A 26,910-nucleotide genomic window follows, 5' to 3' on the forward strand; every position below is an offset into this window, starting at 1 on the left:
GGGGTATGATCTGGAGGAAAGGAGACACCTAGAAGCGTGAATTTAAGAAAAAGAAAAATGTCACAAGGACAGAAAACCAAACACCGCATGTTCTCACTCATAGGTGGAAATTGAACAATGAGAACACTTGGACACAGGGTGGGGAACATCACACACTGGGGCCTGTCATGGGGTGGTGGGAGGGATAGCATTAGGAGATATATCTAATGCAAATGTCGAGTTAACGGGTGCAGCACACCAACATGGCACATGTATACATATGTAACGAACCTGCACGTTGTGCACATGTACCCTAGAATTTAAAGTGTAATTAAAAAAGATAATAATGATAAGCATTTGGAAACAGTATTAGTGGTGTAGTAAATTTCCAGTGAGGTGCATGAAGTGGACATTTTTGAACCTGAAAACATCCCCCTTCATGTAATATGAGATAAGAAGACCAGCCTGTTATGAGCAGCAATAGTCGCTTGTGCATATATCCTGGATAGGTTTTTAGAGTTAGAAAAGGAACAGTCATTAGAGACCAAATTGTGGTCACCCTTATTTCAATCTGGGAATCATATGACTTCAACCAATTAGGTGAAATTTATTAACTGAAATAATGAGTAATGAGAACACATAAATTGAAGTGACGTCCTAACAATGGTAATTGTGTATCTCGTGCATGAATGATCACCCATTCAGCAGGTGACTAAATCTCTGGCCTCTTAATTTGACTATGGGGACAAGTAATTCACATGCCAGAAGGGTCATCCCAAAGGGTACCTTTCCCATCATAACACCACATATCATGTGGGCTTCATTCGACCAGCTGAGAAGACTGTGAGCCACTTTCTTTCACTCTCTCTTTATTCAATGACAAAAATCATCAATAACGCTTTGGATTTCTTGGCAGTCCCAGGGATCCCACTATTCCCTAGAACAAATTAAGATGATTTCACCATGTATGTGACATAGTCTGTTAATTGTGTGTCACCTCCAAAACATTTTATATATGGAGAAAAGTACAGTATCTGAAAAAATTACCACATCATTTCTGGAATGGTGGTGTGGTTTATCAAGGCCAATGAGGCAGCTTCCAAGATCTGGATGTCATCCAGAAAGTCTCCTGTTCATATGATAATCCTGGAACGAAACTTCCTAGGTTTCATCTTAGAAGCATCTTACAAGTCTAGCACTGGGTAAGCGGAACAACTTAGCACTGTGTTAGGCATGGTGGGGAATATAATAGATTATGACATAATGTTTGTACCAAAAGCTCAACAGCTACCACTTCTTTGGTGCTTTAAGAACAGAGGCTTGTGGTGTGATCTCCGCCAATGACTAATTGTTTCAACCCCGGTGCAGGAGCTTTAGCCTCTCGAGGTCTCAGGTTCCTTTTACTGCTGTGAGGATTAAAGTATGTTCACCATTTAATCCTTAGAATTTAGAACGACACTAAGCACATTGTGAGACAGCCAAGTAAATGAATAATGAATGGCAAACTACACAAAATGTTTAGTATATTTATTACATATTAGTAGATATCTGATAGGTGAATAGCTTATCCTTAAGTATCTTTTATATACAATCTCCCTTCATGCTAAGCAATTACTATCCAAACTTCAGAATTTGCCCATTCCCCTACCTTCCTCCTCAAAACCTCTTTGCTGAGTAGCAGAAATCTGGGGATTTCCTAATACTAAGACAAAAATAAAGGGATGGGAATGTGTACAGAGTTGGCTTTTCTAGGCTCAAGGAGGTTTGGTGCTTGGTATTGGAAGTACTAGGAAGATGAAGTCTCTACGCAAGAAGCTTCAATCTTCACAGGGATATTTAGTAGGAAGATACAGATACCCTTTTCTCCACTACGGTGCCATTTAACCATCTCATATGCCATGGGATGTTTGGTCATGGACTCCAGGATATCTGAATCATACAGACACACCATGAGAAGTACTTTTCCTTCCCAGGATTACAAGGGTTTTAGCCTCATTAATTTCAGGGCCTCCACCTGGCCAGCTTTATTCTCAACCAGCCTTGCAGATTATTCATGACCTTCTCTTTTCATTTTCTCTTCAATTAAGGGTACTTAATTTTTATAGAATGGTGTTTTTGAGAAAGGATCAGCTGTTTGCATGGGGAGGCACTGCCAGATGAGTCAAAAAAAGGACACTGCTATTCAGACTTCTGTGTCTTTTCTTAATTTTAGCTTATACATACAACACTTCAGATTTAGCATGTCCATGTGTTGTAACTGGGGCAATTCTGGAAGACTGAAATATTTCAGATTTACAGGAGTAAGTAGATCTTCATCAGAACCGACTCAGTCTTTGAAGATGAGAATCAAAGATTCATGGGATGTAGCAGCTGAGATGTGTCAGACCCTATGTGCCCCAGGCTGCCTGCCCTAATAATTTACCCCAGCATCCTCAAGACCACCTATCCCTGAATCAAGGAGGGCTCAGCAGGGCAGGACATTAGGGGCACTTTTTCTTTCGAGAAGACGCGTCATCAAAAGTTTGGTGCTTCTTACAGCTATCAGGAGTTCTGCTTTTTTTATATCATTTCTTCATCCTCACATACCTATAAGGTAAGAACCATTATTGCCATATAGAAATGAGGAATCACAGCTAAAAGAGGTTAAGCAACTTGTCCAAGGTCATGTGCTGTAAATGAAAGCCTGGACTTGAATCTAGGCCTAACTACAAAGACAATGCTCTTAGCCACCAAGCTATACTGATTCCCCCCAGAAGCACAAGTAAACCCCAAAGTGCTGCTCAGTTCATAGCCATTGAGGCAGCCACGTGAGCAGAAGGCTCACAGCATGGCCCCATGGCTTCCAGGCAAGGTGCCCAGCTTCTCCTCTGAAATTGGTGCTGGCCCCGGAATTCTAGCTTGGTTCCTGGGCTCCCCATTCTGAAGCTGGAGTCCACTGTCAACATGCCTGGCATCTAGCTGGTTGTCTGGTCCTATGCAGGATGCCTATGCAACCTTATCTATATAGTTCTGAGAATCCCAAGTGCCTAGCAATTCTTCCTTCTGCCCTCTTGGATTGAATCCTTAGACTTCTCGCCAGGGTTTTTTTAGAGTTTACTTTGCCTCCTGATATGGTTTGGATCTGCGTTCCTGCTACATCTCATGTTGAAATGTAATCCCCAGTGTTGGAGCTGGAGGCTGGTGGGAGGTGTTTGAATCGGGGGTTATATTCATCATGCATGACTTAGTGCCATCCCCTTAGTGATGAGTGAGTTCACGTGAAATCTGGTTGTTTAAAAGTGTGTGGCACCTCCCACCTTCTCTCTTGCTCCTGCTCTTGCATTTGAGACACCTGCTCCTCCTTCACCTTCCACCATGATAGGAAGCTTCCTGAGGCCCTCATCGGCAGCTGATGCAAGCACCATGCTTCCTATACAGCCTGTAGAACCAGGAACAAGTTACACCTCTTTTCTTATAAATTACCTAGTGTCAGGTATTTCTTTATAGCAATGTAACAATGGCCTAATACACCTCTAGATTGGTGACAGGCAGTCTTCCAAGGGCAATGTTTTTCTGGCTTTGTCTCCCTCTTCTGTGTGTTATAAGACACATAGAGCACTTAATCCAGTCTCCTCAAATGAAGATTCAAAAAGCAAGTGAGAATCTTGACAGCCTTTTTCATTTTGGCAATAGGTGCCATAAACAAAGCCCATACATGTTTGTCTAACCTATAACACAAAGCCATGGGGCAGTTGCAGGAAATAGGGCAGAGGAGGAATTTGGGGGTAGAAAAAATGTTGAAGGTAGTCTAAGTCTGGAGCCTTTCTGAAGACAACAACATTTTCTAGCATCAGTCCCCTTAAATTTTTTTACTTTCCTTTCAACACCCAATATAAAACAGGACTTTTGGAATTCTTGAGTTCTCTGATTCCTGGAGAATTGCATGCTCTGACATTAAACTCAGAAACCATTCACTATTAAGGCCATTTTTATTTCTAAAAATTACAGATGCCAAATGTAGTGAATGTGAAGGATTCATTTGTAAGTACCTATGAAGTGAGGTGTGGACAGTCAGGGGCTCAGACACATGCCAAGTTTCCCTGCAAGAAAATGTCTTCGGAATACATAAAGCTTTAGAAATGGAGGTTTATATTGAAAATGCTGACACCATCTTCATGTAGTTTCTTTAAGGCACAATTAGTTTATTGCAGTTCATAAAAATATTGTAACCTGAATTACAAGTGTTAGATATTGTACTTCTGAAGCCAGTTTTTTTCTCAGAGAATTTTAAGAACTCACAAAATAATCAAACAGTTGTAGTAGGAACTAAGTTCAAAGGGGCAAGCCTCCCTCATCTTCAATGAGTTGACGCAGTATTGCTCTCAACAAATGTGAGTTCACAGCTGGGTGCGGTGGCTCATGCCTGTAATCCCAGCACTTGGGGAGGCCGAGGTGGGCAAATCAGGATGTCAAGAGATTGAGATCATCCTGGCCCACATGGTGAAACCCCGCCTCTACTAAAAATACAAAAAAAAAAAAAAAAAGTTGGGTGTGGTGGTGCGCACCTGTAGTCCCAGCTACTTGGAAGGCTGAGGCAGGAGAATTGCCTGTACCCGGGAGGTGGAGGTTGCAGTGAGCTGAGATCACACCACTGCACTCCAGCCTGGTGACAGAGCGAGACTCTGTCTCAAAACAAAACAAGAAACAAAAAAGAAAAACAAAAAAACCCCACAAATGTGAGTCACATTTCTGGCTGTGAGTGTAGTTGCCCACAGGGCCTTGCTAATGAGTTCAAGGGTTGGATCATTGGATGTACCAATGGGCTTCATCCTTGCAAGGTCACCAATTACATCTCTGATTCTGGTCAACCCTCTCACCTGTTCCCATTGTTCCATGTGCCTTCTCTCTGTCTCTCAAGGTATTAACAAATTCTCACAGTTACCACCACCATCAAGACCCAGGCACCTCATGGGATGACTTAAGGCACTACTTCCCAGTCCTTGTAAAGTTGTCTTACACAAAGAAAATATACAGTTGGTTGAGGAAAACACCAGTCCCTAGGACAACTGGTCAACTGAGGGCTGAACAAGCTCCATCTCGGTACACCTGGAACCCATTCAGAGCAGTCAGCAGCAGAATGGTAGAGAATCTCATAGAGAATGGAGTCCCCATTCTCTTTTACTGATACCTTGAATACATTCCCTTGCATATGTTTGGTATGCAAGGAGCAGACCTTCTCAGTCTCCTAGAAGCAAATACAGGACTTTCTATAAGGCTCTCCTTTTGGGGGAAGAATGTTAAGACTGCTTGGGGCAGGAATATTGTCTGGCACCAGACTTCAGTAAAGAGGAAAGTTACTGTGTCTGAGAGGGACATGAGCAGTCAAGATGGGTGTGGTTCCTTGTGGGATGGTGGCCGAGAATTTTGAAGAAACATTTCCACTGGGGGTTTTCAAGTTGCTACCTTAGGGTGTGTGGCCGAAAATCCCCACTCATCTCACCAGTGAGTGTTACCCTGCTGCTCCCCACCCCTAGCTGCCTCCGCATCTGGCCTTAGTGTCTTCATTTGCAAATTAGATCCCACTATCTTTATTATAGGGGTGCTTTGAGGACCAGAAACAAAGCATGTGATAAGCTTGGCACAATGCTTGCAAGAGGCACACTGTTATAATTCAGAAAATGGCAGCAGTTCTCAAAATAAATGTTATTAGACCGTAAGCATCGTGCAGGCATAACTGGATTTGATTCATCTCCTCCATTCTCCCATATAAGTGGCTCGTGCTTCATGATTGCTCTTATTTTACAGGATGGTAATTATACTCCCCAGGCGTCTGACTCTATCACCAGTGCTCAGCATCACACCTAACACATAGTCAGCCCTTACTGATGTGGAATGAATGAACAGGTGAATGAAAAACAATAAACCTTTAGAACAGTCTTCCTCATCGTTAATGGACGTGAACCTCTTCTTGTGAAATCTCAATCTGCTTCTTTTTCGCTCTGACTTTAGCAACCAAAGCAAATAGCTGACTTCCTTTTCTGTAGTTATTTTTCACATGAAGCCAGACTTCATTAATTCAGATGGCCACAGAGGTAAGATCACTCAGAATTCCTGAATATTTTAATGATGGATTTCTTAGTACTTTAAAGTCCTTGGGACAAGAATGGATGACCAAAGCAAAGGAAAGCCAACAGTAGGCTGTTCTAACATCCTCCTCAGTCCCTGTGCCAGTGCACAGCATCACTGGGCCTGAAGGTCCCAGGTCTAGGAAGCTAGTGTGGCACAGTAACTCTGGCTCTCATCCCGAGGAATTCTAGATGCCAAGTGGAATGCTGCCATCCTGTTTAACACCAGCATCCACAGTATTGTGAGAACTATGTTCTAACTAAAGAGTCACATTCCTGGGGTCATTTGTAGTGAGCAAATCAGATCATTCATTATATGAACTTCTTAATGCATTTAGCCAGAAGAGTGAGTTGCCCTCTTTTAAAGCAAATCATTCTGTTAACTTCGTTGACTATTGCCTTAGTCCATGTTGCATTGCTATAAATGGGTACCTAAGACTGAATAATTTATAAAGAAAAGAGATATATTTCATAATTCTGCATGATGCTGACATCTGCTTAGCTTCTGGTAAGGCCTCAGGTAGCTTTTACTCATAATGGAAGGCAAGCGGAGCTGGCGTGTGTTACATGGTGAGAGAGGGGGGTGAGTGCCAGACTCTTTTAAACAACAGCTCTCGTGTGAACCAATACAGCGAGATCTCACGCATTACTTCAAGGAGGACACCAAGCCATTCATAAGGGATCCACTTCCATGACCCAAACACCCCCATCAGGTCCCACTTCCAACAATGGAGGTCACAATTCAACATGAGATTTGGAGGTGACAAATATCCAAACTATATAAACCATGCCTCTTCCAAACTTGTTTTACACCATATTCGTTCACATAGCAACATCATCTTTTATAAATAGCTGCAAAGAAAAAAAGTTGATTTCCAGCACTATTTCAGTTAACATAAATTTCCAAGTGAGTAGGATATGAATTAGCAATGATCTGGGGTGTTTGGGAAATGCCACTAATTTGTTTCTCAGCCTTTTCTTCTGCAGATTCAAGTGTCTCCATCTTTTCTCACAGATCCAGTTTCACATATCTGTAATGGTTTGAATTTGTAACCTCAAAACTCTTGGTACTATTAATGTATCTGTCAAAAGAGATTATTACAGGCCAGGTTTAAGAAAACCTGACTTTAGTTCTAAGTTACTCTGAATATTCAGATAAATGAAGTGAGAAGACTATATGCTTCAGAGTTGGAAAGACTGAGCTCAAAGACCTGCTTGGCTACCTGCTTGCTGTGGGACAACAAGGGCTTTTTAGAACTATTCTGACTTAAATAGTCATAGCTCATTTTAAATAAGCCTGGCACAGTGCTCATTATAAAGCAGACACTCAATATATTTCTATAACTCGTTGTCAGGGAGAAGTGAGGGCCCCTGTAGGTACATAATACATATACTGTCATGGAATCCAAGGGAAACCAAATTGTCATTTGTGCAGCTAGTGTTATACTGCAGCATCTGGGTACACTTTACTCAACAACTACCCTGGTTATTTCCCAAGGAGCTACCTTTTGGCAATCATTTCCCTGGGAGTTAGTTCATCAAAAGCATTAACGAATGATGAATATGCACCAATGTACTTGAGGTAGTTGCAATCTGCCTCATGTAGAGAAAACAGAGAGTCTGTTTTTTTTTTTTTTTTTTTGAGAAATCTATGTTGGAGGCAGCACCTTAAAAAGCTTTTTAAAAAGACTACACAAATGACGTCTGCTGATGCTCCCTTGTTTCCAGACTTATGACATTCTCAAGTAATAGTCCCAGATTACTATACCATGATTTTCAGTAACTTACAGCACGTGGATCCTAAAAGCTTATACTTCCTTCTGTGCAATGATCTACCCACTTACAGTTTCAAACAAATTATGCTAGTAATCACCTTTTTCCCCTCTGCAACCCTCATTCATAAATCCTACAAAAATAGAAAACTTTGAAACTCAAACTTTTTCACTTTGAAAACTTCCACATAGCTATAAAAGTTTCAGCCAAACATACAATGAGGCCCCAACATAATTCAGCCAGAAAGAGTGACTCATGGGTGTTTAATATTCATACCATCTTATTAATTGGCATGCATTCCTATAATGCAAGTGGTCATGTAAATAAGTCTTTGTAGAAGGTCTCTCCAGGTTCCTAAACATCTTTAAGCTACATGTGGTATTGGCAGCAGAAACTTAAACTACAGATGGGAAAACAGATCTCTTTATTTGCACATCCTTCTCTTTATCTGAACGGCTGAAACAAGCTTAAAAAAAACTAAGTCTGTTGCCAAAGCCACATCAATTAAATGTTAGTGATTCATTCTAAGTTTACCCCATGGTTTTCTCCAAGTAGTAAAAAATGATTATACTGGTTATTTATTCACAACCATTGGGTAGCTTTTGGCTGTGGCATTAAGATGACCTTCTGGAAGGTTAAATTCACTCTGATGGCTTTGGAATTCATGAGAATACTCAGCCTCTAAGTTCAAACTGGATTTTAGCTTCCTGAGATTTGAAAAATATGCAGGATAATATAAATGTGCTTTCCAATCTCTTGTGCTGTCTTTGGGATAATGGAAGACCAGACTTTGGGAGTCTTGCATAGGGAATGAGTTGCACAGGGGATGAATATTTTTAAAATGTAGGAAATTAATATGACAAACAATTAAAAATGAAAAAAAAATGGACCATGAAATTCCTTAGTACAAATGAAGGAGAAGTTATTTAAACCAATATAAAAGAAGTGGCATCTCAGGCTAAGTTGGTATCCAGTGACTCCAATATTCTTTGTCTGACAGTAGCATCATGTAAATTACTGTGGTAGGATGTAGTTTAAGGATACAAATTGGAAATGGTTAGAAATGTATTCCAAATGCCCACACAGACCACGCCTTTATAGAAATCTTTCTTGAATTTATTTTCATATACAGCTGTTATAGCCCCTGAAAAAAAACTCCTTCATGTGCTTCTTCTTGTCACTAATACTGAAATGCCCTCTTCTAAAGTTTTGGGAATGGTTATTGGTCTAGTATTCCAGAATATGTTATTCAATTTTCCAAACACTTCTAGATTTTTGCAAGTTTTTATAATTATCGCTATACTCTTGTCACTCCCGACTGAAAAATCTTGAAGTCTTCACATAACTGCTGCATGTCTTGCTATGCTAATATGCCTGTCTCGAAAAACAATGGCTACACTTGTACACAGTACTTACTGTTATACATAAGAGTGGGCTAATGTGACCACTACAGTTTAGTGGCCAGCATTTGTTTGACAAGATCATCTGACTTAGGAACCCACAGTTGGATCCCAGACTCCTAGGTCCTGTTTTAAGAGTTATCACTTCCAGTTCAAAGTCCTTGTTTATAAGAGTAGGACACAGAACTCTCCGAACTCCTCACAAAGCAATGATTACCATTTAACCACTTCTCTATCCATACATCAAGTCTTGTCTTCCTTAGTTTGACATTTTTCTAACTGAAAAAAAAAAAACAAATTTACTTTAATTAGCAAAACCTTCTAGAGTACCAAATAAATGTAGAATCACAATGGCTCCAGCCCTGATCCTTAATTGCCATTTTTCTAATTGAAGAAATGCCAACTTATCTATCCACCTTTTCCCACTGTTATCCTTGCCCATTCTCTAACAAAATTACTCTATGTTCAACCTTTTTCCCCCAATCTAATTACAATTTAGCTATTTGTATCTCTTTTTAATCCACTTTTGGGCTTGTGCGTATGCAAGGCATTTTAAGTCTAAACAAATGCTCTTTACGCATTCTCCTTTGTTCACAGACTCATTACATTCCCAGATCACATACCCAAATTAGTGAGTCATGATTTTCCCTTACAGAAGGTATAACATATCAATCCTAAAAGATTATCTTTGCTTCTGTACAACAATCTACTCATTCCCATAGGTTCACTCCATCTCTAGCTGTCATGCCAAAATGAAGTGAAAAGCTAAACAATTATTTGGTGAATCTGATAGACACAGGTGGCGATTATGGGTGGTTCTGTCTCTTTAAATCTCTTTTACTTCACATCAGGTTTGCTGAATTATATGGACAACTGCCTCTACTCTTAATTTCACCTGCCTGGATAACATCTGCCTTGATAAGACACATGAAGGAAGAGAGGAAAGAAAATAACTTGGGGTATAATGCTGCAGGAAGAGATTTAAATCAGCTTTATTTGTCAAGAAACATATAAAAACCGGGAAGCATGGGGAAATTCAGACCTATCAATTTAGCAACTGATGAAAATTTTATTAAAGATATTTACAGGAGCATTGGAGCCAGATCACCCTATTCATTATTGCTCTAGCTTTTTTAAATTAAAAATTTGAAGTTAGATACTCTAACAGTATAAATAATTTTAGCCTGCCTATATTACTGTAATTACAGATATTTAATCAAAGTCTTCAGAAAGATAAGAATTTAAAGTTCAAAAATGTTTTTCTCCATTTGTCTCCATATTTAATCAGTATTAATTACTTTTTCAATTATATGCAGAAAAGAAGAAAGCTCAAGACTTCACAACCTTAAGCTTTTAAAAAATATTCATTTTAACATGTTTTACTTGCTTCTAAGGATTTTAATTATTATAAGATAATCTGTTTTAGCTGAATATCAAGGATCATTTATTTTTCTTTTACGTGATTGTAGTTGAAATGTTGGTGAAGAGAAGACTGAAGTTGAGATGAGTCCATCTTTCCATTTCAGTGGCCACCCTCCACTCACCAATATCCCATGGCTGTCTCTACAGGAAGATAATAAAAGAAGTAATGAAATCCAACAGACCAGGGGATATGGATATGGGTAAAAACATATATAGATTTTTGCTTCCATCCATGAAGAATTAAATTGTTACAGAAACACACGTGTGTGCACACACACACACACAATTGCAGTGTTTTCTGACACTGAAAGATAAGCACAGAATTTGATCTCTGAATCAAGGAAAACAAATGAAGTGAGCCCTACAGTTACTCCAGCCAACTGCCTGGAGATGGTTTCTAACTGAAACATAAGACAGAATACAAAAATAGCCTGGAGGTAAATATAGGTGTTAAAGGGGACAGGTATGAGGATCAAGGCAGCTAAAATTTGCAGGGCAGATGTATATTAAAGATTGGAGAACACTAGAAATAGTAATATATGATCTATATATATATTTTGTTTATTGTGAAGTTTCTAATATATATGGAAGTAAAATATATAACAGCACAAAGGATGGGAGAGGTTATACGAAAATAATCTGTAACATATTATGTAAAATAGATTATGATAAAGTAACAATGTAATAAAATTACATTTAAATGTTAAACCACTCACTAAAACAGGAAAAGAGAGGTATAGCTAATAAGTTACAAGAGGAAATAAAGCAGAATCAATAAAAACATTCAAGTCAAAAAGGTAGAAAAGGAGGAAAATAGAAAGACGAGACAATCAGAAAATAAATAATTATATGGTAGATTTAAACCCAACCATTTAGATAATTACATAAAATTAAAATAGTCTAAACACTCCAATGAATAGGCTGAGATTGTCAGATTGGATAAAATAAAAATTGGTATACAAAATATACCTATTTATATGCTGTAGATAAGACATTCATTTTAAATATAAAAAATAGATAGGTGCAAAGTGGGACAGAAAAAAATATAGCATGCAAACTCTAATAAAAAGAAAGCTAGAGTCACTATGCTAACATCAGAAAATGTAAACTTTAGAAAGGAAATATTACCAGGGATCAGAAGAAACATGTTATAGTTATAACAGGGTAAATTTATCAAGATATTATAATCCTAAATATGTATATCTATAACAATAGAACTCCAAAATTATGAAGCAAAAAACTGACAGAACTTAAAAGAGAAAATGTCAAATCTATAATTAAAATTGAAAGTCTTCTCTCAGTAATTAATATAACAAGTAGAGAGACTATCACAAGGTATAGAAGATCTGAACAATATAATTTAAAACTTTGACCAATGTGAATTGTGCAGCACACTCTACCCGTCAAGGGCAGAATGCATATTCTTTTTAGGTACACATTGATTAAGATAGACCATATCCTTCATTACAAAACAAGTCTTAGAAAATTTAAAATCACTGAAGCCATGGAAAATATGTTCTCTGAGCATCAGAGAATTAAACTAGAAGTCAATAGAAGAAAGATGTCTAGAAAAATTTCCAAACATTTACAACTTATACAGTACACTACTAAATTTCCTGTGTATTAAATGGAAAATAAGATAATATTTTGAAATGAATGAAAATACAATGGAATGCAGCTAAAGAGTGCCTTAACAAAAATGTACAGCACAAATAAGATAGGCTTAAAATAAGTGCTCTAAGACTTCATTTTAAGAAACTAGAAAAATAAGAACATATTAAACATAAACTAAGCAGAAGACATAAAAATGAGAGCTGAAATTAAGAAAATTAAAAAAAAACAATTTAAAAATCAATGAAACAAAGAGCTGGTTATTTGACATGACTGATCCAACTGACAAACCTCCAACTAGATTGAGTAAACACTGACTAAAGGAGAAAAGACAAAAATTCTCAGTATTATGAATGAACAAGGAGGCATCACTACAGATCTTCCAGTGAATAACAGATAATATGTATGTATGAACAAACTTAAGCCAACGCATTTTACAATTCAGATAAAATGGAAATATTCTTTGAGAAATCCAACTACCAGAACTCACTCAAGAAAAAAGATAAACCAAATAGTCCTATATCAATTTAGGCAATTGAATTTGGAGTTAAAAATATTTTCATGAAATATTATAGGCCTAGATGTCTTCACTATTGAATTATACCAAATTTATAAGGATGAAAAAAATGATTATTTCTTTACAAACTCCTTTAGAAAACAGAAGAGCAAACACTTTCCACATCATTTTATAATGACCATATTATCTTGATATCAAACTCAAAGACATCATACATAGAGGAAAAATAGAGATCAATATAACTCATGAAAATGGATGCAAGAATGTTTAATAATTGATTGGCTATTAAGCATTTTTTGCATAATTAAGCAAATTACTCACCAAGTGGCATTTACCCAAGGAATGTAAAATTTGTTTAGCATTTAAAAATAAATCAATATTAAAAGAAAAACCATATGATTATCTCAAAATACATAGAAAAAATCATTTAACAAAATTCAACATCCTTTCATGACAGACAAAAAAAAAAAAAACAGACTCAGCAAACTAGGAATAGAAGAGAACTTTCTCACTCTGTAAAAGCGTAAAAGGGCATCTACAGAAAACCTACAGATAACACCATATTTGAAAAAAATAGGCTGAATGTTCCCCCACTAAGACTGAGAACATGTTAAGAATGTTAGCTCTTACCACTTCTATTTAACATTATAGTGGAGGTTACAGCCAGTGCAACAAGGTAAGGAAAAGAAATAAAAGGCATAGAGATTAGAAAGAAAAAAGTATAACTGTCTTTATTTGAAGACAATATAATTGTATATATAGAATACCCTAAGGAATCTCCCAAAACATTATGAGAACTAATAAGTGGTTTAGCAAGGTTATATCATACAAGGATAATTTAGCAAAATCAATTGTATTAGTATGTATTATAAATAATTGGTAATTAAACAATACTATTTCTAACAGTATCAAAATATGAAAAAAACCACATCTTATAAAATGGTGAAACCTTGTACACTAAGAAGTACAAAACATTGTGGAGATAAATTTAAAGAATACTGACATAAATGGGGAGATCTGCCATATTCATGGATCAGAAGACCCAATATTGTTTGGATATCAAGTCTCTTCAAATTGATCTACAGATTCAATGACATCTTAATCAAAACACTATCAGGCTTTTTAAAAAAAATAGACATTGACACATTGATTCTAAAATTATGTGAAAATGGAAACATTTTCATAAAATAAAACAAGGTCAGAGGTCTGACACTACCTGAATTCTTTATAAGGCTACATTCATTAGAGAGTGTGATATTGGGTAAGGATTTGCATATAGGTCAGTGGAACAGAACAGACATTCCAGAAATAGACTCACACATATATTTTCAATTGATTTCTGACAAAGATGACAACGTAATTTAAGGGAAGAAAGATACTGTTTCAACAAAAGGTATTACAAAACGCTAAATATTCATCTGAAGAAAAGTAAACCTCACCCCTTTTCTCACACTGTATATAAAAATTAACACATAAACCCAAACACAAGATCTAATACCACAAAACATCCAGAAGAAAATATTGGAGTATCTCTGTGGCCTTGGATTAGGCAACAATTTCTTAAATAAAGCAAAAAAAATGAAGCATAAAATAAAAGCACCATAAATTAGGTTTAATCAAAATTAAAAATTTTGTCTTCAAAGACACGGTTAAGAAAATAAAACGCAAGCAACATATACCCATCATGCAACACAGCTATAACACTCTTACTGTTATATGTCCCCCCAAAGACTTATACTCAAATGTTTATAGCAGCTTTACACATAATAGCCCCAACTGGAAACTATCGAATTGTTTATCAGCCAGTGGATAAACAAATTGTGGTATATTCATACAACAAAATACTAATGGGCAATAAAAACATAAACAAACTAAAAAACCACTGATACAACATGGATGACCCTCAAAAGCATTATGCTTATTAAGAGAGGCCAAACCCCCAATACTATGTATTTTATAATTGATTCCATTTACATGAAATTCTAGCAAAGGCAAAACTACGCTGATAGAAAGCAGACCAGTGGTTCCCTGGGACCAGTGGTATTAGAAGAGGGTTGGGTGTAAGAGGCATGAAGGAGTATTTTGGGGTGATGAAAGTGTTGTAAATCTTGATTGTCATAGTGGTTATACAACTGTATACATTTACAAAAACCTACTGAACTATACACTTCAAAAGGATGAATTTTGTTATATATAAATTATACCTCCATGAACCTGCTTTTAAACATTTTATACTCAGCCTGCCAAAAAAAAAAAAAAAAAAACAAAACTGAAATCGAACAGTGAACTCTGGTTGAACACAGCTGAGCAAAGGAACTGTGCTTTCCCCAGGGTACATGCTTGAATAATCATTAGAGGCATCTGAAAGTGGTGTTGGCAAGAAAGGGTCTTCAAGAATCACCAGAGAACAAGACTGATGCTATTCCTTAATCCCAGATCTAGGCAGGTCACAAAGGGCTTTGTGAACTCCTTTATCTTTTCAATAATCATGGGAAACAGCTATTATTATCCTCACTTTACAGGGGAGGAAAGCAGAACTCTGAGAAGTGAAATGGTCACTTGAAGAAGTGCCGGCCTGACTCTGAAGCTCAGGATCTTCTTATCCATCAACCTCTTTCCAGTAGGGTGGGGATCCCTGGTATCAGAGTGAATGCAAGGGATTCTGCAGCCCACTACTTCTCTAACTTAGAAGGAGGCCAAAATCCCTGGTTTCCATAGCTGTGTGCCCCAGACACTCCTCTGCAGAGAGGGCATCTAAGGAGCAGAGCCTCTGATTCAGGACCTTACAGGTAGCTTATATATGCTCTGTGCAAATGCATTTGACCTTCATTACACCTCACCTTTCTGCAGCATAACAACATTTGTTGATTATTTACTACTGGGCAGGTGCTTCACTTGTATTATGTCATTATGCAATGTGTAATGGACACATTTTTCCTATGAGGAAACTGAAGTTTAAGGAGGTCAATAACTTGCCCGTAGGCCTATAGCTATAAGTAGGAAAGCCAGGATTTGGATTGGGGCCTGTGCAAACCTCAAAGTTTCAGGATTGATTGCTACATGGTTATAGTACCTTCTTCTGTATTCAGTTTGCCAAACATTCTGAATCAGTAAGGATGCTCTCGGTGGAAAGTAACACATTAAATGGTGAAGAATGGTATTAGCTCACAGTGCAGAATTAGAACAAGCTTCAGGGCTGCCTTAATCCAGGGCCTCTGCCTCTATTTGCCTGCAGTTCTCTTCACGGTGTCCCTGCTATGTATCAGTTTTATCTTCAAGCTGTTAGCAGGAGGCTTTAGTAGCTCCACACTAGTCAGCCACACACTCCCAAGTCTAAGGGAGAGAGAAGTTGACTCTGTGTGACTTTCTCTATACCTCCAACCACATGTCCCTTGAAAATTAGGCAAATAAGGCATAAACTCATTCCCAGACCAATTTGTGTCTCTTGGAAAGTGCTGTTCACTGACTGGCCCAGGCCTGAATTTCTGAACCAATCACTGGCAGGGAAGATTGCCATGACCACCTTCATCAGGCTTTACTCCTGGAGTGGAAATGTCTGCTACATTCTTTCTTAGTCATTATTTCAGTTGAGTTTACAGTGACACTTTGTCTATAAGTGGAGTAATTATTTCCATTCTTCAGATAAAACAAATGCACAGAGAACATATCTCTTAGGGACACGAGCACATATGCAAAAGCTGGAAACTGACTCACTCCTACCTGTGGAGCAGCTAGCATTTTTCCCATTAGCTCCTTTTTACTGGCTGGAACCTAACTAATGGGCGAAACCCCAGGCCATGAGGACAGTCTGGAAGGAAGAGGATGAAGGCAGTGAATGGGTAGCAAGTTGAGGTGAGATACTGCATGTGCCTGGTGGTTGTGGTTTAGGCACCTGTAGTAAGAGGGGATCCCATGCTTGAGAGTTGGCTGGAGAAACAGAAGGCTGTCTTAGGCCTTTCTCATCATGTGTGAGACTTATGGCCAGGAACTTTTAAGACTAAGTTCATCCATCCTTAAGGCATTCTATTCTTCAATATGAACCCTGTTACCAACTCATGGTGAATTACGGGCAAGGCACAATGCCTTTTTATGCCATAACTTCTGCATCATTCAGAAAGATGATATCTAGCTACCTTTACCTCAGACAACCCTTTTTAATAATAACTATAGGCCGGGCACAGTGGCTCATGCCTATAATCCCAGCACTTTGGGAGGCCGAGGCGGGCGGATCATGAGGTCAAGAGTTCAAGACCAGCCTGACCAACATGGTGAAACCCTGTCTCAACTAAAAATACAAAAATTAGCCGGGCATGGTGGCACACGCCTGTAATCCCAGCTACTCAGGAGGCTAAGGCAGGAGAATCGTTTGAACCTGGGAGGCGGAGGTTGCAGTGAGCCGAGATCATGCCACTACACTCCAGCCTGGGTGACAGAGCGAGACTCTGTCTCAAAAATAATAATAATAATAATAACTATAATAATAATGAAGATCGATGCTTGAGTTCCTGCTAGCACCTGGAATGGTGTCAAACACTCAGATGCAAAAGCACATTTAATGCTCTCCATAATGCTTTAACTATTCGTATTATTATCTCCATTTGGCAGGTGAGGAATTGGGGCTCAAAGAGGTTCAGGAACTTGCTCAGTTCCTTGGCAAAGGGAGAACTGGAGGAGGCCTCTGTGATCATAGCACCCAGGCTGTGAGACTGTTGCAGGAATCAATGAAAACACACTCAAAAATGCAAAACTCGAGGCAAATGCATGCTGGTAACATTACCAACAAGGTCTAAGTTCTGTCCAGAAATAGCTGGCTAAGCTTTGCAAATTTTCTTGTGTACTTAGATCCAATGACTGAAACATTGTCTTCCCACAGAGCCTTAGGAAATGGGAACTTGAAAAGGGCAGACATTATGAAGTTCAGGTAGTACACCTACCTCCCTCAAAAAGTTGCAGAAATTTGGGCCAGGGAAAAGCATTAGGGTGTATCTAGAACAACCTCTCTCTGTGGTTGAGGAGAGTTAGACATGCAGAGAGAGAGAGAGAGATGAAGCATTTTGACAGAATCCAAAACTATGCTTTTGATTCCTCCCTGCCCCGCCACCAACATTCATTACCATATTACACTGTCTCTCCAACAGTTTTAAATCTCCTTAGAAAAACCTGACTCAATTACAACCCAGAAAATAAGTTCTTTTTAAAAAAATTATAAGTTATGTAGGAAAGGGACTGATTTATTTAAACATGTTTTGAAGCAGAATTATAGATAAATATTTTGAGACCAGGAAAACATTTTGACTGGGTCAATGGTGAGGGGAAATGACATCTTTGGAAATGCAACACATTCATTTGGAAGCAGGGTGGCCAATGCCCACTCTAAATATGTTCTTGTACACTTAGTATTCCTTCCAAATGGCCTCTGAAGGTAGAACTCATGCCTGAGTTTTCAAATGGGCAGAAACTCACTTTAAAGTATATTTCCCCTCTGTTTGGGAGCTGACACAATCGAGTTACAAGCAGAGACTGTTTATCACCATGGCATGAAAGTCTCTCTTCAAATTCCTCCAGCTTTTATAATCAAACAATAACATCGCCAGAGTATAGGTTTTAGCTACATAAGAAACATATTGGAAATTGATTCAATGCTCCTGGCTTGGCTGTAACAATGTTTCATAACCCGGGAACCTCTCAGCTTGCTCTTCCCCCTTCCTGAAAAGCTTTTAGCTTCAAGAAGGTGGCAAAGCAAAGATAAAGCAAACATCATCCTTTTATCTGATCCTGTGCAAAATGAGTGGAGCAGACACTGTACCAGTGATAAGATGATTGCTAAATGACTCTTCTCACATTCTATCGATGGGCTGATGAATGAAATTAAGACTGACATTGATAAGTTATTTTTCCAGACACTACCAACGGTAGTTTTCAAAAAATGAGGATTTCTCTTTAGAAGCAGTAAGCCCTGGTTGCATGTCTAGGACTCATTAAAAAGTACCCAGATCAGCTCTACCTTGTAACAGATTAACTGGAAACATACATAGTTTTCCTTTCCCTATATCCCATTTTCTTTTTCTCTGGCACATCATCTTTGGATTCATTCAAGCCAAGAACACCCTGTTCTCGAGATCCCTTTCCTACCTACTTTTCTCAGTCACACATTTCATTAAACAACTCAATTTTCATCTCCACAATTTGCCACAGCCCTCACCCGATTTATCATTCTAGCATTTTATATCTCTCTCAAGCTAATGTATTTCTCAAACATGCCAGATTTAATGGACATATCATTGGGAATCCAGGTGAAACTGTGGATTAAAGAAACTGGTGACTAACAGGAATTCTTGATGTTGTTTTACAGGATGGCAGATAAGGAAACAGCTTGTTGAAATCCCCTTGGCTTGCTAAATGGCAAAACTGGCTGAAACTGGTTGGAACCAACATAGCTAACTAGAATCTGCACAGAATAGACGTGCTTGCCGGATGAGTGACCTTTTGACATCATAGCTGGAATTTCCACCATATGTTTCAGACCAACTCCCCCTGCATTTGCACATGTGACTCATGAAGAGGCATGAAGAGACAACTGCATACACCCTAGGAATTTTACAAACTTCCCCCTTTCCTCCACCAATCACTCGCTAATCCCGAAATCCTCCTCCCAAAATTTCTCCCCTCAGTATGCTGCTTTTAGGCTGGCATGGGAGATAGATTTGAGTTAGCCTCCTGTCTCCTCATTCGGTTGCTTTGCAGTAAACCTTTCTCTGCAAGAGACTGGTGCTGTGATGTTGGGCTTTCCTTTGTGTGGGGGCAAATGAACCCTATTTGGTTTGGTTGCACTGGTGGAATGACTGTGTGGATCATTTTCACGGAGGCGGTTTTTCATTAAGTACCTGTGACTGAATTCTTACAATAGGGACAGTGACTTCCAAGCTAGATTATAGGGTTTTTGTAAATCTACAAGTCATTTGTTGCCAGCCTTTTAAAAAAAATAAATACATGAATCACTGCTGCTTTTCAGTCGCTGATTTTTTATTCCCTTCAGGCATAAGAAATGCTAGTTTTCACAGCACCTAAACCACAGACAGTTCAACCTATCTATAATGTCTACTAAACTCGGAATCATCTGTGGGAGAACGGAGGACAAAAAGATGAGAATTCAAGGGTTGCTCACAACCTCTGTTTTTAACTCCTCCTTTGACAGCTGATATGCTTCAGAATGATGACCTGAAACTTTATAGTTGTGTTAGGGACATGTCCCTTTCTTTCCCTCTCTCTCTCCTCTTGGCACCTCTCTTGTGATGCCAAAGAGCTGCTCCAAGGGTAGACAGGAAGAGGATTAGGATGGGGGATGAATGGCACAGATCAGAAGAGCAAACCAAAGGCAGGCTGATGTGGCCCATAGATGTGTGCGTTTTGTTTTGGATGGTGTTTTTGTTTTTAACTTAAAAAAATTACAAAATATACTTCAAATACAAGAATGCATATTATCAAATTATTAAATTTAAATCATCATCATAACCCACCCTAACAACTTTAACCATGTTTTTAAATTACTCATGTGCTCCTCTCTGATTACATTCTTCAATCACCACTACCCCTTGATAAAGTAACTATCTTGTTAATTTCATGTTATTCACTAATTTGCTGTTTGTTCCTTCTTACCATATTGTTTAGTTTTGCTCACTAAACAAATAGAATCATCTTGTAAGTGTTCTGCTACAATTGGTTTTTTTTTTTTTCAATCAACATTGCTTTTCAAATGAATCTATCATGGTACATGCAGCTGAAGTTCATTAATTTTCACTGCTGTATAGTATTCCACAGTATAGGTATTTCAAAATTTGTCTGTCCTTTCTACTGTCAATGAACATTTGGGTTATTTTCTAATTTTTGCTATGATGACAATGTTACCACAATCATTGTGCTATATATTTCCTGATATACTTGTTAAGGGTTTTCCCAGGGCCGTGCCTTCCAAACTTTTTAGACTACTATCCACAGTAATATATTATTTTTTATATCATAAACCAGTACACCTTTGTATGTGTACCTATTTATAAATGTGACCAAAATGTCACAATATTTTTCCTTAATACTTGTACGACACTCCAATATTTTCATTAGGAAAAAGAAATAAAAACAAAACAAAAACAAATGCCAAACTTAACTCTCAAATCGATTTCATGACTCACAGATGAGTACAGTTCAAAAAGTCTTTGTTTAAAATATATTTTTTTCTGTTATTAATACAGCTATACCAGGTTTCTTTTCTTTAAGATTGTGTGGTATTTATTTTTCTGTCCTTTTACTTTCAATTTTCCTGTGTTGATGTTTAGGTTTATTATGTCTAAACAGCTACATAGCTGCTTGATAATCTTTGCCTTTTAACTAGAGATTTTAGTCTATGTACATTTATTACAAATCCTCTATGTTCAGATTTCTACCTTTTATTTTATGCTTTCTAGTTGTCCAGCTTTTCTATATTTTTCTTTTTTTTTCATGTTCTCTTTTGGTTTGTGTTTCTCCTCCTTACTATTTAATTTTCCCCCTATTTTTCTACTAGTTGGGAAATTTTATATTTTATTTCTACCCTTAAATTTGTTAACCTAGAATTTTTCACATGCAAATATAACTTACCAAACTAATATATTAATCATTTTCCTTAACAATATAAGGACATTACTTGCTTACTGCCCCTTCCCACTCATTTCCAGTTCTATTATTGCTCAGGACTTATTTCTCCTTTGACATATTTAGTAATGTACTTTTATTGTTATATAGAGAGTGTTTACTACTTTCTCTACTTATCAGTTCTCCTTGCATTTCAGATCTTCCTGAGGTCATTCTTCTCCTGTCTGATGTAAACTCTCTAGAAATTGGTTTAATGAGGATCTACTGGTAGAAAATTTATTATTATTTTTTTCTAGCCTTGGAAAATGTCTTTGTTCTTGAAGCATAGTTTCACTGAGTATTCACTTCTAGGCCAATAATTATTTTGTCTCAGATACAAATTATATCTTCAAACATACTGAAGATATAATTCTAATGTTTTCTGGCTTTCATTGTTTTCAGAAAGAAGTTCACTGACATTTTAATTGTCAGTCCTTACTAGGTAATCTGTATTATATTCTATATTGGATAATTCTCAGTTCTGCAGTCTTTGCAGGACTCATTCTGTGTATTGTTGTTTTTTTCTGACTCTCACTAATGAGTCATTTTTTCCCCCTTATGGTTTCGTTGATTTTCTATTGTGAGTTAATTTTACTTGGAACTTCATTTGTAAGTAAAGTTTAGAGTGAGTGCCTCAAGAGAGGATTTGCGATGGGTTCTGCCATATTCCAAGGAGTACTGTTAACCTGAGTCTGCATTGTTTTATAACTTTTCATTGTGGTAAATGTCAAAAGTACTCAAACAGTGTAATATATCCTCATATACCTATTGCCCAAATCTTAGAAAGTACTAACCTTCTGCCATGCTTATTACATCAGTTCCCTCTTTCAGTTTCTTCTCTGGAGTATTAGAAACACAACTGGGACCCTTTTGTAATTTGAAGCTGGGGGATTTATGGGACACAAAAAGAGTGAATTAGGTCCCTGAGCCACATGAGTGCAAACTAATGATTCACAATCTTCAGAGGAAACATTTTCCTCCTCTTTTTTCCCCAGCTATTGTTAAGACAGCGTTAAGGCTGAGTCAGAAATTTATTCCCAAAATCTTCCTCTACAGGTCAGCTTTGAAGTTACTGCCCTTTGGAGTCCAGCTTTATGCCAGGGAGGGGCTTTATGCCAGGGACTAACATTTAGATCAAATGTTAGTCTTTGATCTAACATTTCACCCTAGTCAGGCCCTTGGCTTTCATTATGTCAACAATTTAGCTCCTTAAAACCAGGTTCTGGGTAGGGTGAATGATGGGGATTTGAGGAATGTTAAAGAACACGTTTTTCAAAGTCTGAAGAGTTTCCCAGGATATGAGACTTTTGGTGTTGAAACCAAGAAAGTCCCAGTACACTGGGACCACTGGTCACCCTAGCTCCAGGCCACTAGAGACTAGCGCATGCCCCATGGGCAAATGCTGGCTAGGGCATTCTCTTGCTCCTATGGATTCCAGCTTTCTTGCTATTCCTAGCCTGTGATGAATTCTTTGCCTGCAGCTCAACCATACATTTAAGAAAATACATAGAATTTTATATTATATCCTATACTTTAGAAGATGTGGCATTCTGTGAGAGGATTTTGAAATTCTAATTTGGCATATTGCCAGATAAAAGAAAGTCCCTGAAGATTCATTCTTTTGAACTGAGCCCACATTTAAACATATATCATATGTCACATAAGAAATCTAGGATTTTGGCTTCTGGTGAAAAATGGGAAGACTTGCTACATAGGGCTAGCATTCTTCTATGCTGACAACTGGAGTTGCTTCCCTAGAACAGGTCATGTTCTCTATATACCTCAAATCCCCATCACTCATATAATATATGCATGTGCATGTCAAGCCCAGCCTGCACCACTCACTGACCCAGGAGCTTTTTTTGAGTTTGTAACTCCTGGCCAAACAATCTACAAAAGGGACCCTTGGACTCTGGTGCCTGAGAGGTGATCCAAGAAACATCTGGTCATCATTTAGAATTCTTGGGGGGTTATTTAACTTTACTTCACAGCTACAGAGTATAGTCTTGGTTTGGATGATGGTTCCACTCCATCCTTGTCGTGCTGCTGAGCAAGGCATGTAGCTTCGAGAACATCCATTTCCTCATCTGCAAATAGCGACCATCACACTTAACTTGCAGGGCTGATGTGAGGACAAAACAAGGCAACTTACATAAAACACCCAGGCCAGTGCCCAGCATATAGAAAGCTCTTAATAAGGAGTAGATAGTAATGTAACATACATGATTGTCTTACTTTATTCATAATTTTCTGTCACATTGGACAGCTTTCAGGTTTTTGGGCTGAGGCACACTGCTATCTGACTTTGTTTTGACACTCACCTACTCCTTACTATGCCATAAGTTACAAACACAGGCTTATACTTACTTTAAGTGACTTAACTGCCTTTTGGGAAGTTGAAGGAACTGCACAAAATCGGGTCTCTGTATAGCTAGTTCAGTTTCCTCAACTTTGTACTTTAGAGCAATAGGCCTTGGAAATGGGTGGGGAAAGGGCAAAACTTACTTAATATGTCTCACTGTTGCCTGTTCAGTGGGGCCTTTCCCCTTCAGGTACCTGGGTTAATTCACGCCACCTCGTAGGGCTGCAGGTCTGCCTCTGGCCCTGGCAGCTCAGCTTCCCGATCTGTAGCACATCACTCTTCTCTTTCTTAAACGTCAAACCCTTCCTTCTTGCACTTCTCAGTTCCATGGCAAGAAAAGGTACCAGCCCCATGACTCATTCTTTTAGGGTCTGGGGGTACTAATCTGAGAAACACATGGCTACTATCAGCCAGCGATGCTCACTGTGTGCCTTTCCAGAGATCACCTGTATCATAACAAACCACTGGGGACTTTCACTCAAAGGAATCGCCAGTGGGTGGGAAATTCAGACATATTCTGGTAGGCTGGTATGAGAGCTTTTTTTGGTAGGGAGTCCTTTGGCAATCCTTAAATATTCTTGGTTGTCTATCCTTTCATATGAATACATGATTCTATTTATCACAGCACACCATTGATCAGGGAAGAGTGTTTCATGAGGAGGAAGGCGACTGGTGCGTTTGGTTGGCTTAAAGATAAGTGAGAGAAAATGAAGAAGTATTTTACTGTAAAAGTCTAAATGTAAGCATCGTAGTAATCAAAAGTGATGTCTTAACACATAGGTCTTCTTTTGAAAATCTCCATAGTCTATATATTGTCTGCAGGGCTAAGTTCAAATATCTAAGCTCGACTTTCAAGGTCTCCACCATCTGGTCTCATCCTACAAATCCAACTGTATCTGCATCTCATCCTGTGCTCTAGCTAAACTGGTCTTTGCGGACTCCCCTACCCTCCAGTGTGCCATGTGCCTTCCAATCTCTAGACCTTTGCTCATGTGGTTTCTCTTGACTTCAAGGATATCTTTCCTTTTCTGATGAGATTCTATCCCTTAGGACACTCTGCTGCACATCAGAATCACCTGCGGATCTTCAAGAACTACAAATGCTGGGCTCCCATCCTCAGACACTGTGACTTAATTAATATGGGGTGTGATTTTGGTATCAGTATTTTTAGAGGATTCCCAGTTGATTCTGATGTACAGCAAAGTTTGGGAAACATTGGACTAAATGGCAAATGCTCTTAAACTTCACTGTATTACTCACTTGCACTTGCCTTTTTCTGACAGACAAAAGCCAGTGCTCCCAGTTCCACTAAAGCGGGGCTCTGCACTCGGCTCTGTGCCATCAGATGTATATAGAACACAGCTTTCTCTTATCAGTGATCACACTGCATTTGAATTATCTATTTGCTTCTCTGCATCCTTGCTAGACTGGAGTTCACAGAGGGCAGATATTATGTCTTATTCCTCTTTGTATGCCCTGAAGCTGATACAGGGCGTGGTTTGCAGACAATGCTCAATATAGGCTTGTTGAACTAAATAGAATTTAGCTCCCTGGTGCAATCTATAGGAGTAAATATTTTACAGGAGTGAAAAAGCCATACTTTTAACACTGTAAGTCCATAATTCTTTCTCTAGTGAAAAAACAGAGGAAAGGAGTCACAGACTAGGATTCAGTATGCTCATAAATACAGAAACATCCACCAAAGCTTTATTTGGTGACTGTCTCTGCTAGTGAGAAGAAAGCACTCACAAGGAGCAAGTTGACAGTAAAACCAGAGAACCAGCCAGGAGGGAATGAAGAACATGGAGGGTGATATGTAATGTTATAAGCACAGGGCTTGGGGTGTAGTAGGTAGTCAATGAATAAATATGAATATTATTATTTTCAGTCCTTGGTCAGAAGATATCACATGGTCCTGTTTTCATGGGCCTCACTTCATGACAAACAGAGTTTACATTTCAGGTTGCCTTTGCTGGTTGCAAAGCTCTCCCTTTTGAATTTATCACTTGTAGTTAGTTATAAGTGGGTGAACCCAGTGCAGCCACAGTGGACATTTCCTTGCCCAAGCTACTAGTCTACAGTACCTGTTAAATGTTATTTTGTATGTCTGAAAATGCAGAAGTAAAATTATCCTGGCAAGTATTACTACAGGATCTGAACCACACAAAATCACACCATCCTATTCCCCATCCAACCATAGGCATGATTATCTAAGTAGTTTGGTGCCAGTCTGATAGTAGCCAATAAAACAGTATCTATCAAAGTTATTGAGAACATTTGCACTTCCCACCCACATTTTGTTTTGATTATCAATAGCTCTTCCTGCCTACAATTAAGCCTAAATGTGTTAGCACACTATTCAAAATGTGACATTCGACTTAAGCAGCCTTCCGCTCAAAAAGCTGTGACAATCTGGTCAACTTTCTAAGATATACTTTGATTTTAAATGTGAATGCCATTTCTTCTACATTAAATTTCTAAACTTTCTTCAGATTTTCTTGGTGAGGAAATTGGTAATATTCTTGAAATGAGACAGATAATTATCAGGACTTTAATTGATTGGCAGCTACAGTAATAGAAGCCCTAATGTCCTATTTAATTTTAGGGAAAAGATAATTCTAGATGCATTGTATTCCACAAAATATTTATTTGAACATCTACATAGTTTGTTGGTGACCAATTATGTATTTATTCATACATATGGTAGTGGCAAATTAATCCAAGTTCAACATGTTTTCTCAAAAAGTTACTCAAGGTTAACTGCACATAGAACAGTGATCATTCAAATTATGCAAAATAGGAACTATGCATAAATCACTGAAATCAATTACATCTTTTCTAACAACTCTCCAAATTTGTTTTCCTATGGATTTCTTTTTTTTCTTTTTTTGAGACGGAGTTTCGCTCTGTCCCTAGGCTGGAATGCAGTGGCACGATCTCCGCTTACTGCAATCTCTGCCTCCCGGGTTGAAGTGATTCTCCTGTCTCAGCCTCCCGAGTAGCTGTGACTACAGGCGCGTGGCACCACGCCCACCTAATTTTTGTATTTTTGGTAGAGATGGGGTTTCATCATGTTAG

General features: G+C 38.3%; 1 protein-coding gene across 24 annotated transcripts in view; it reads right to left on the reverse strand.

Moving 5' to 3' along the window:
• NCKAP5 (NCK associated protein 5) overlaps positions 1-26,910 on the reverse strand; it is a 993,533-nt gene that overhangs the window by 61,133 nt on the left and 905,490 nt on the right. The window lies entirely within an intron of this gene.

The sequence above is a fragment of the Pongo abelii genome, chromosome 11 (genome assembly GCF_028885655.2).
Source record: "Pongo abelii isolate AG06213 chromosome 11, NHGRI_mPonAbe1-v2.0_pri, whole genome shotgun sequence".
NCBI lineage: Eukaryota > Metazoa > Chordata > Mammalia > Primates > Hominidae > Pongo > Pongo abelii.